The sequence below is a fragment of the Oppia nitens genome, unplaced genomic scaffold (assembly GCF_028296485.1).
Source record: "Oppia nitens isolate AA-2021 unplaced genomic scaffold, nextdenovo-longstitch-racon4-pilon3 scaffold2_pilon_pilon_pilon, whole genome shotgun sequence".
NCBI classification, from domain to species: Eukaryota; Metazoa; Arthropoda; class Arachnida; order Sarcoptiformes; family Oppiidae; genus Oppia; species Oppia nitens.
In genome coordinates this window covers 4,822,130-4,835,949 of record NW_026533210.1, presented here as the reverse complement: position 1 = coordinate 4,835,949, position 13,820 = coordinate 4,822,130, and positions in this window count along the sequence as shown.

Below are 13,820 nucleotides of genomic sequence, written 5' to 3'. Positions count from 1 at the left end.
GTCCGTATTTTAGAAATTGAAATTTGTTGTCATTTATTATTAAAATTATTAAATGTAAATTCTTTAAATGCTCCAATTTTAAAAATAAGCCATGTATTCAAATGTTTATATATTTATATATATATACATAATATTGACAATGGGTCCTTATTTTTACTGATGAAACTTTCAAAAATTTAATATTTCATGAGTTATTACTTTTTTTTTGAAAAAAACTGAGATCTCACTAAACATATGTTTTATTGACTATATCTTGGGAACCAATTATCATAAAATGGCCAAATTTGGGTTATAATCTTCTATAATGTTTATTCATAATAACAAAATTATTATAATTTTCATATATTTGTTATAGTTTTTGATCGGCTATGTATTTATAGATATAAATTGTATAATAATAATAATACTCTATTAATCTTTTAATTATTAAGTAATACTTAAGTTTTACTAATTTGCTAATAAAACTAATATAAATTGAATGTATTGAAACTACTTAAGTAATTTGATAGTAAAAGATACAAACAAAATAATTTTTTCATTTATTGAAATATTATTTTGTATTTAATATATAATAATCTTTTTATAAGTAATTTATCAATAGTTGTATTTTAAATAAATATTAATAGTTAAACATATTAAATATACAGATATAACATTAGTAAACTAAAAATTTTGAATTTAGTTTTTTATCTCATTTATATACTGTACATGTATTTTTTAAAAAGATTTAGTTAATACTTAAATTTTTTTTAATTATATAAATTAGGACTTAATTTAGCATTTATTTTGTTATTACTTGAATTAAGACTCATATCTATGTAATCGACATCGCTTTGCATATACTGTCCGTCCATTTCCCTTAACATAACCCTCATTGACATCCGTCTTAAATCAACGACCGTTGGATTTGCATTGTTGTCATAAAAGCTCAATTGATAGCTCTTTGTGGTACCAAAGCTCTGTGTGTCCCGAGTTGTGACCACAATATCGTCACTTTCGTCGACAGGAGTTATTGTCTCGTAATAATCGGGTTGTCGTATACTTTCGTAGGTCTGATCGCCGCCAATGGGCAGATCAATGTCGTCGTAGTCGTTAAATCTATCAATTAATTTAATATAAAATCTTTTATTTATAAATAAATAAATAATTTTTATATAACCTAAAATACAAAACTACTGTTATTTAAAAACTGTCAATAACGCTATTGGTATAATAAATATATCTGATATTAATAGATAACATTTAAAAAAAATATATATATATATACTGTACTGTCTGTATATTTATATATTAAGTAAAAAGTAAAACAAAAATTTCAAAACTATTTTGTGAATAAATAAGTATTAATTATTACCGTAATATTAAATACATACAAACAGTATAAACTACTGCAAATTTGTGCTTATAATAAATTAATAGAAAAAAATCAATAAATTCAATTTATAAAAATAAATAAATAAATGCAATTAAAATGTCAAATAAATTGTCAATTAAAAACACGTTTTTCCAATAATTATTTAATACAAATGCATAATCATATAAGATTAGCAATTAAAAACTTTTATAAATATATATTTATTGATAATATGACATAAATATAAATATTTTGTAAAAAAATAACTAAACTCTGATTTTGTTGATAGTTGTTGATTAAGTTGCATTTGGCAGCGCCTCCTTTGCCCTCTAATTATTAATACGATCACCAATGAGGTCAACATTATAACAGCAACCGATAGCACGACAATGATTACACATATGATCAGAAAATTATTTTCAGCACTTAATTGATTGCCAATTGCTTATAAAAAATATAAAAAATATTTTGTTAAATAAATAGTCTCTCTCTCTCTCTCTCTCTCTCTCTCTCTCTCTCTCTCTCTCTCTCTCTCTGTGTGTGTGTGTGTTTTTGTGTGTGTGCATACCGTCACAATCAACACCATTATCCTCACAGCACCGGGGATTTAGTTTAGGTTTAGCCCATCGGCCACTATTTAGACACGAAATATTACTTTCTCCTATTAGTTGATTTTTGTCCGAATTGCACCGGTAGATAACATGCATCCATTCACGATTATAATTAGCACTCAAAGGTATATCGGGATAACCACAGTCTTTATGTACCGTTAGTTTTGTCAATATAAGCTCAACAGATCTGATACTTTCAATGTGAACCGTTATGTTAATAGCGGTAAACTCCTCCAAATTACTAATCCGATGCCAACGGTTGGGCCTATTTTGCCAATCATTTCGACACTCCATTGAAATCTTGTGAAACTTATCTAAATTAGAGTTTTTTAATTATATATAATTATTGTATAGTATAAACATAATTAATTTAAGATATAATTAAGTCTTCAAATTTTAATTGACTACTATTTTTCTATTTACTCCAAAATATATTGTATAAACTTTTAATTAATAATTAGAAATTTTTATAAAAATATATACTGTATATATAACTTATATAATATAACATACTTAATGAACAAATATTTTTTTCTATATTTACTTAAAAATTAAATAGTCGTTAAATTTGTGTTTTTAAATAGTTGTTTATAAACCTTATTTGATAAATATAAGTATATTTAACATTATAAAATTACAGGAATTTTCATCAAAATTTTAACTATAATTATAGCCTTAGAGATTCAAAAAAAATAAAGAAAGAGAGAGAGAAATGGTTCAAATTTTGAATCAAAATATAATTATGTTATATAAAACTCGTCTCACGTTTTTTTATAATTTCATTATAATTACACAATTATATACTTTTCTATAATAGTTTTAAAATAGTAAACAAAGTGTTGAACCAATTTTACAAATATTAGTACTAATGATATATCAATAGTCTAAAATTGTAGGTTTTATTACCAGTGTTTGCAGATTTTTATCAATACTTAACTAATTACATAATAATAGATTTTTATTTACAATTATAATTTATATTATAACAATAAGTATAAATTAAAGTTTAATATTATATTTTCTGTAAATATAAATATCATTATGTTTTTTTAATATATACGATATGTATTTTTTACTTAACATTACATTTAAGTATTACTACTATTTGAGTTTAACATTTATTTTTTTCTTAAGATTTATTATTAAAATCATTGATAAATATCATTTAACATATAAATATATATATAATTATTTATTTATATTTAATGAATTTATAAAAAAAATCATATTTCATAAAAAAAATATTATAATCGTGTTTAACACTTGTATTTATTTTATTCAACACTTTGCTATGCATTTAAAGATTATACATTATTTTTATAAAACTTTTGAAATTTTTATAGCCTAAGGTTTCAAATGTATGAAAATAATAAAATAAGAAATTGAATTTTGCAATTAAATAATTAATTTTTTAGAAATCTAATAAAAACAAAATAAGAAAAATTATAATAAATTATTATCTTTACACTTGATTTAAAATGAATTCATATTAAATATAATAATATTAATATTTCAAATTAAAATCATTTTTAAATAAATCTAATTTATCATAAAAATATTTTTAATCAACATTTCGTTTCATTTATCGATTGTTTATAAACTAAAAATAATTTTTTTATTAGGTTTAGATATTTAAACATTACTTACAAATAATAATTTAGTAGATAAGTTATAAAAATAAAGTTTTAAAAATATATTATGTTATTAAAGAGTATTTAAACATTTAAATGATTAAATTTTTTAAAAAATAATATTAATATAATATTTGACAATATATAATATTAATAAACTATTTAATTTATTAATATTAAGCTGAAAAATATGTTATAACTTATAATATAAGCAAAAATTGTTTTCAATTTTAAAATAATATTTCCATTCATTCATTCACAGATTAAATATTTTTTTCAGTAATTGAATTCAATATTTAAATAAAAATAACATTACTTTACAAAATAAAAACTTATTATTTATAGAAACTAAATTTATTTCTAAATTTAAACTCTTTTTTCAATAAAAAAATATAATAAACAATAACAAAAAATTCATATATTATATCTTTGGTTTACTTCATAACTAACAATAAGTTATGGCATTTCAATAACTAAGATATGATATACTGTATAAATATTTCAAAAAAAAGCTTAATACTCATTATATTTTGATAGGATTTACATAATGCACACAAAAATCTAATTATTGGACAATTGCTAAAATTGAAGGTTTATTATTTAAATCTATTTATTCAATAGTATTATTATTACTTAATATTGTAAGTATTTTTCTATTTTCTTTTTTGTAATATTTGTTAAATTATAGTATTGTATTATAAGTATTAAATACTAAAAATAAATACAAACCTCTATCCCATGTCATATTAGTAATGCGTGAATTGTTATTAATTTTTCTAAACAATTTGCTGACACTGTCTGTTTGACGCATCACCAAACAGGTCCTATTGGATGAACTAAACCGGGACATCACCTCAATTGATGAAACACCAGTATTAGGTATCGACACTTGATTACCATCACTGTTGTCATTACTATTGTCAATGAATGGCTCGACAAATACTAATCTAATTAGAAATGAATGGTCAGACTCTACTTGATATGGTTTAGCAAATCTGATGGACCACTGGTCACGGGTTGTGCCGTTCAGTGACCGATAGATAAGACTTTTATTAGCTGTTCTCAAATCTTGTGTATAGCTATCTTGTGTATCAAATAGCGACCAATTGTTAGAAAAATTATTTATAATTTTTGCCGAACTGTTGTTTGACTCATCAATGATATCAATGTTGAACATAGACTGGCCGTTATCGGCATCTGATTTATCTGAACATTAAATTATTAATAATAAATAAAATTACTATTTTATCAATATATATTATATATATATATATAAACAGTATATTATTTATGTATCTTAAAATAGACAATATTTCATTAGTAAACTCTTGACAAACAAACAAACAATAAAAACAACAAAATCTAATTTAAATATTTGCATTTTAAATAATATAATTATAGTATAATTATTAAATTAATAGTTTTTTGAAATTTTATAAATAACCTTTTAAACTTAATGGAAAGATTATAGTTATGATATATAAATACAATGTTACACATAATATTTGAATAGTATTAAAAATACTATAATAATTTTTAAATAAGATATATTATTAATATAATTTAAATATTGACTTTTAACCAATTTAGCTTTCATTAGCATAAATGATTATATAATCTCTTTATTTATTTTAATACTGAATTATGTAAACTTTTTTTTTGTCTAATTAATTATAATTTTGATTTTATATATATATATATTTCTAAATAATAAATTAATAATAATAATAATAACTATTCATTAATGTTTTTGTTTTGTTTAAGGGTATTAAACTAGAATCACGATTTTGCCACTAAATAAACAATTTGATTGATAATATAGGGTAATTGGGATACAATTTTTAAACAAACAAAAAAAATAATAATCATATAAAATTATAGCTATATAGATATTTTTTTAATCCATGAGATATTAATACATAAAATGTATAAATAAAGTCATATAAAAAATGCAAACCATTACTAACTATAATTATTAATTACTTAATTACCACAATTAGGAATGTCTGGTGGAGTCCAACTCCCGTTTCGACAAACACGACTACTCTCGCTATTGGTGTCCAGTTTGTAGGTCTCAATACAGCCATAGTGTAGTTCATAGCCCTCCGGATATTGTTTTAGACGGGAATCAAAGTTGATAAGCCGTGCGAATGCCGGTACACYCGGTATACCACAGTCACCATTGATGTACACAATAAAAATAATTAGCCAAACAATTAGCACAAAATAATTTACACACATAATGATGACATTATTATTATTATAAATATAACTAAAATTAACTAAATGTTTATTTTTTTGTAAAATTTTATTTCGAATTAATTTATTAAATTTACTAAAATATACATTTTAATACTGTTATGCAAATTAATTTGATATATTAAATGTTTGTATTAACTATAAATTACATACAGTACACTTTAGTTGTTTAAATATATAATATATACAGTATATAAATCATTAAAAATTTATTGCAATTTACTATAAAATAAAAACCCATATAATAAAAATTATTAAAATGAAAATAAAATTAAATATAGATATTTATAACTCAATAAATTTATTTCTAAATATAAAACATTTTAAAAAGGATTTTATGTAACAAATAATAATAATAATAATTGAAATAAAAAAATATATAAAAATATTTTCTATGAACAGTATTGACATATTTTCCTGCAGGAAATTAACATTTTTTACTTTTTTATAATATACTATATGTTATATAAAAAAATAATTTATAATTTTTAAATGAATCAAAAATGACTTATCGATAAATTATTTACAAAATAAAAAAAAATACAGTTATATTTTTTATTGTGCTATATTTAAATATTTAAATATATATTTTTATGTTATTTTAATATATTTTAATGCTTTATCAAAGTAAACATTAGTTTATTTATAAAAATTTGAAAATCTTCGGTACAATCTTTTATGTTTTCGATGTGTGTGTTATATATAAATTATATTTAAATTACCCACAATTAATTAAAACATAATCTTATCTGTAATAAAATTAAATAATTATTGCATAAATATTTATACTAGAGTGACCAACTAATTAAAGTCAACCGGAAATAATAGGAATTGTTCATTAATTATTACAAATTTATTTCAAAACATATAATTTAATTTAATTAATTAATTAATTAGATTGTTTATTATAATAAATTTTTATTAACTTATTTTTAGAGTAGATCAAGTTTAAAAATAGTTAAGGTACTAGGTTCGATTCCTTACGTAGTCATGCAGTTTTTGTTTCATTAAACCTATAAGTTATGTTAAACGGCTATTGCAATTCATATAATTGCTTGCTATACTAACATATGATTAATTATATTTAATTTAATATATGATATGTATTATAAGTAACTAATGAAATTGTATCAAATGTTTATAATTGTTTGTTTAATTTAATAACAAATATTTTATTATATTTTTATTATTAATAGCTTAAATTGATAACTACATTGTATTTATTGACTTTAATAAATTAAGAGAAAAAAACTTAAAATTTTTTTTAATTTCAGTATTTTCCTGGGACGGCTGTTCACTCTAAATGCTAATTTTAAAACATATCGCATAATCATAGAAAATATTTTTAAAAATTTAATACTAATAATGTCAGAGTATAACATTTTAGGACTGAAAATAATAAAATTTGTTGTAATAAAAAAATAAAAATAAATTCATTATTTATTTGAATTTTCAAATATGTTTGTTAAAGTTTATTTATTTTATGATAAATTGATTTTATCTATTATAATATATGTAAGAAAATATATGCTAATAGTATTAATTGACATTAGATAAAGAAAATTTTAATAAATTATTTTTAATTGTCTAACATTAGTATATAAATTATATTTTTGTCATTTGTCTCATTAGATTAAACAAATAAAATATTGTTTACTTAAAATAATCATTTAAAACTTTTTTTTTTATTAAAACTATTTTATATCACAGTAAGAGAGAGAATAAAAGATTAAAATATTTATTATAAAACTCATATTTATATTAATATCTAATATAATACTTTCAGTTTAATTCAAATATAATCTCATTAACATATAGTATAATACAGTAATAAATAATAATTTGTAACAATTTTGCTAAATTATTAGCTAATATGTAAATATTAAAATTTATAAATAAATACATTTTTTAATATTTATAAATTTTTGACTTCTCATATAACTTTATATTCAAATGTTATGCTTGAAAGCTATGAAAATAGTTATCAATGCTTAACAATATTATTATTTATTATATAATATACAGAATACTTATTTTTAAATAAAAATAAAAAATAAGTATTGCGTGACTTTATTTGATGAGAAAAAACACTACATAAAAAATATTGTATTATCTATTGTAAATATAGCTGTGGGACATACAAAACTTTTTTTTTAGGTATATCTTTTTTGTAATAAAAACTATTATAAATATAGATATATTGAAAGAGATTTTTTCTATACAGTGATATAAATTACATATTTAAGCCATTAATTTAACACAATTATAGAATCATATTTTAATTCATATATATTATACAGTACTTTAAAAATGAAAAAAAGTTGTTGATAATTGAGAATAAATAAAACTTATTTTTAAATATATCTATATATATATAAATAGTACAATAATTGCAATATGCTTTTAAAATATTTTTTAATATATAAATATGATTAAACTTTTTTTTTATTATTATCACAATTTAAAAATTATTTTATTTTAATAAAACTTTTATTATTAAGTGATAATAAATTATTATATTTCTATATTTATTATGATATAAATTTATATATTAATTAATATATCAAAATTAATTTGCATATAATAACTTTTATTAATCAAATTAATCAATAATATTTTTTTATCAATTATGTAGTCTTCAATGTATGTAATTTATAGCAAATAATTGAATCTCTAGTATAATTAAAAGTTAATTACATTAATACAATAGTGTGAATATTATTGTTACATAATTAATTGAATTTCTAAAAATTAGCATTTAAATTAAATACAAATGTAAATCAATTTTATAGTTATATACATTACATACTGTAAAATAAATTGTAGCAAAAAATTTAAACACTATTATCTAAACAATAGATTATATTTAAAATAACAGTAAATTGAAATAATTAAATGTTTTCAATACAACTTACACACACAATGTCTATATCGATAAGTGCACTGAAGTTTTACTAATAATTTTTGTTTATTGTTTTTATTTTAAGTCACGCGTTAATCAGTTAACCGATAAATACATTTAAAGCCAAACATATGGTTTGCATAATTTGAAAACTTTATTATTGTTATAACTAAAAGTAATTTTTAAATAATACTTATATTGTTACCGCATATACAACATACAGTACAACTAGTGATTGCATTTTAATTATATAAATAAATAACTAAAAATTTATTTTTGAAATACGATACTAATTGTAATAAAATTAACTAAAAATTTAGTTCATATACAATTTATTTGTTAATAAATTTATTATATCAAAAAAAAATATTTTTGTAATTTTTAAATAGTAGTTAATAATAAATAATAATATTATTATTACTAATATAAATTACATTTCTTTATTAATACAAAGTTGAAATATTTTATATTATTTTATACTTTATTGCTAATGATATTAATTTTATATGTAAATTTATCATTATGTTTAAAATTTATATTATTTGGTTATCATAATTTTTAAATAATGATAATAATAGAGACCACCAATAATGGTAAAAATAATCAAAATGATAATTAAATATGTAATAAATATGTCATAAATATTTATTTTTTTAATTGTGATAAAAATATGAAAAACAAATACTAAAAATAGTTAATACTATTTATTTTATATTTAATTGTTTATTACTAAATTTTTATTTATGTTCAAATTAAAATATTTAATGTTAATTTTATTAATTTAATGTATTTGTAAATTATTTTGTATAAATAATTATAAAAAATTAATACTGTTATTTTATTTATTACAAATCAAATATTATCTTTTTAAAAAACCTATTAATATAAATTATTTTAAAATTGTTTAATATATCATCTTAATATCTAAGTTAATATCTAAATTTAAGATAAAGGGTTAAATAATACAATAATTAAATATGTATTAAATATCTATTATGTATTTTATTTATTGAAAACGGTATATTAAAAATAAAGATTTGATTTTCGTATTAGCACCTAATGAATGTATTTTAAAAATATAAATTCAATTACTTTAAATGCACTTAAATGCATCATTTATGTACTAAATATAACTTTTTTGTCTTATTATTAGTATCTTTTAATAAATTATAAAAAGTATTTATCCTATTATTAATCTTAACATAAATAAATCAAAATTTTCAATAACACTCAATATTTATAATGAAATTTTATTTTTCATAATAAATAAAGTGATTTTCCCGACCACATGCCTCCCATGAAGTTACACGAATAGATACAATAATTAATACATTTTTCAAAAAATACAAATTTATTTAAAAATAGTCATCAAAAAATAAATACGTGATATTAGTGCTCTAGTTATAGATAATATTATTGTTATAAATGATGATATCGATAAATAATGCAATCACTAATACAACCGTGACACTGCCATTTGAAAATTCATAATATGTTTATATAGTTTATAAAGCTAACTAAAAGTCAAATATATAAATATCTTATATGAAACTAAATGGTCAGTAAAAATTAATATATAATAATAATACTTAAAATAAATTGCCGATTTATATTTAATTATATATTAAAATAATTAAATAACAAACCGTAACTGCATTGACTATAATTTATTGAAACAGTTATCTAATGTTATATTTTCTGATCTAATAATATGTTTTTATCAATCGATTTGATACACAGAGAGTATAATTTTAAAATAAATTATTATTATATGTTGTAACATATATTATACATTATATCGACATACAGTATATACATACAGTAGTTATATAGCATGTGTAACAAGCATTCAGGTGTTATTTAATTGAAATTTGCAGAATTGAATTGAAATTGAATTGAATCGAAAAAATTAATCTAAAGACAAGTGTTAAGACATTTAGCAAAATCACAGTTTATATCATCAGTTATACATCACTGTATATATAAGTTATAACATAGTTTTAACTCATAAACAGTATTTTTAATATTTAAAAATATAATATGCTATAAACAGTTATTATATAACATGAAAAACCCCTCAACTATCAGTATATCTTATAAAAGCACTCAATATTTTATACTTAAATATATTATTTTTCGAAAAAATTTTTGGGTTTAAGTATAATTTTGTGTGTTTTGACTATCAATTTAACAGTTTATTATATGTCATATTAAGTCCATCAATATATATATATCAGATTTTCGTAGTAAAATACCTCAAAAATAGGTCCAATTCTTATATACTGTATATTAAATATATATATATAAAACAAACGTAGAAACACTGATATAAATATTTGTAGTAAAATATTTCAATTAAAAAAACCAAAAAAAAATTATTTTAAAGTTATATTAAATAAAAAGTGGTTTACTTTAGGGGAAACTCTCTTTCAAATGTCTTCAGGCTATTGAAAAGCTATTGCACTCTAAATGGATATCAGTTTTGTAATTCAACAAAATAAAAATCTACACTACAGTACAGTTATCTGAAAAAATAATATTATATAAAATACAAATTTCATAGCTATTTATATATTTATGATTAGGTAGGTTTGCAAGAAAAACCTGTCTCTAATTTATAGAAATTAATGTTAATAATATTATTTATAATACATATAAATTCATATTATATATATATATATATATATATATACTGTATATTTATAAAAAATAAGTATCTATTATAAAAGGTATATATTTAATAAAATATACTGTATTTGTGTGAAATGCTAAACACAATTTAACACTGGAAAATCAATTTCAATTATATTTTATGCATGAATTATATTTGCATATAAATTACATTTGTTTACATTGAAAATTTGGCAATTGTGTGCAAAACAATTGTTAAAATAAAAAAAAACTAAATTTTTATTATTAAACATATCGTATACAGTATTTATACAAATGGTTATGTTGTTTAATATAATAGTATCTACAGTAATATAATATACATAATAAATATTAAACTATCAAGGTCATCGTATTTATTATAGAAAATTATTATTGAATAAATTTTTATTAATTAACTAAATTTTTAATTAAATTTATTTAAAAATTATAATAATACTCTATATATAGTTATATTTATTAGACAAAATATCTAATAATATAGAAAATTATTATTAAATATTAATAAATACAGTTTTATTATTATATATTTAATTTATAGTCTGCGTTTATTGATTTAGACTAAATGAAATTTGATATCTAAATTAAATATATAACATAATATAAATCATTAATATTATGTCAATGATGTGTGCATTTGGAAAAAAATCTATTTAAAGAAAATATTTTTTAAAGTTTTTTTTTGTAGGACATCATCGAATAATATATTTACCAATAAATAAATATTTAATACAAATTTTTCATCTAAATTTTTAAAAAAGTAATCAATGAGAAAAACATAATGAGTAAGTCATTAAATGCCCATTAAAATTATGATTTATTAGTGGCTAATAATTCATAGAAATCAGAAATATTTTTATTTCCCAAAAAAAATTTTTGAATGTTGATTATAATCTTATTTTTAAACATGCATTTTCAAAAAGGGTTTACAATTAATGTTATAATAAATAATAATTATTTTAGTACCATATAATAGTTAATTTATACAATAATGAGGTTTGCTTTTTATTAACCATTTTCTCTAATATAAATACCATTTAATAAAATAAAATGTATGTAAAATATATATAATAATTAAGTATTCAATCATTCATATAATCATTTTATAGAAAACATTGGATTAAAATAATATTTCTACTTTTTAAATATACACTACATTTAAGTGTATCTAACTTTATATATTATATACAAATAATACCTATAAAAAAATTCTTTATATACATAACCAAATTTATGTTAATTAATGTATTTATCATTTTTTAATAAGCACAATAATATAATAATTAATTAATGAGTTTTTTTTTCGTTACTCCCATTTTATAACAAAATTATGCAACTGTTTATGCAAAAAAATCTAATCTATTACCGTATTTAATATACAAATGAAAAATATTTTTTTAAAAAAAATAATATATTTTTTTAAACAAATACTGTATAATATTTGTTAAATACAATATATTATATAAATTGGTACTCTAAATTACTTAAAATTATATACTATTACAATAGTATAAAATGTTTTTATTAAATACAATTAAAGTCATATTGAAATAAAATATCTTGTTTTGTTTGTTATCTTTTAATCAATTTTATTTATCAATTATACAATCATAGACAACATATTAAATATTATATTTACATTACAATCAAATATAAAAACAAGTGTTTAAAATTAAATATATTTTATTTCTTTATTAGATATTTCTTATAATGACGTTTGACTATTGACAACACTATTAATAATAAATCCATTTTTTAAAATTGTTTAGTGTATTGTTTGACATTTTATTTGTGTAATGGCATAAAATTTCTAGGCTAACAATATGATCCTAAATAATATTTATTTTTTTTATAAATAACATAATGTCAAAGTATTAAAATACATGAACTTTTTATATTAAGTGATTGTAAAACACACAATGAATTTGCAAGTAACAAACAACACTTTATTAATTACCCTAAAAAAATAATAAATACAATTATATTTACAAATAATATTTTTGCCCATTTTTTTATATCTCAGTGTGTTTAATAACATACATAGCATACATAGCTAATCAAATAAAACATATAAAAATTTTTTAAAAATTAATATAAAGGTCTCTCTATTTCTATAATTAGTTAAACAACAAATTCTATATTATTTAATACAATAACAACTAAAATAAACAAAAATACTACTACTATTCAATAACAAAAAAAAATCAACGCAAAAAATTTATGACAAGTAGGAAAAAAAGAGTTAATAATAAATTACAAGTTTTATGAAATAAATTACAATTTTTAAAATGATATTTGCAACTTTATAATAAAAACAATTTTTTATATATAAAAATAACACTAATCTATTATAGTTCATGTTATATTTTTGACAAAAAATAAAACAATTAATT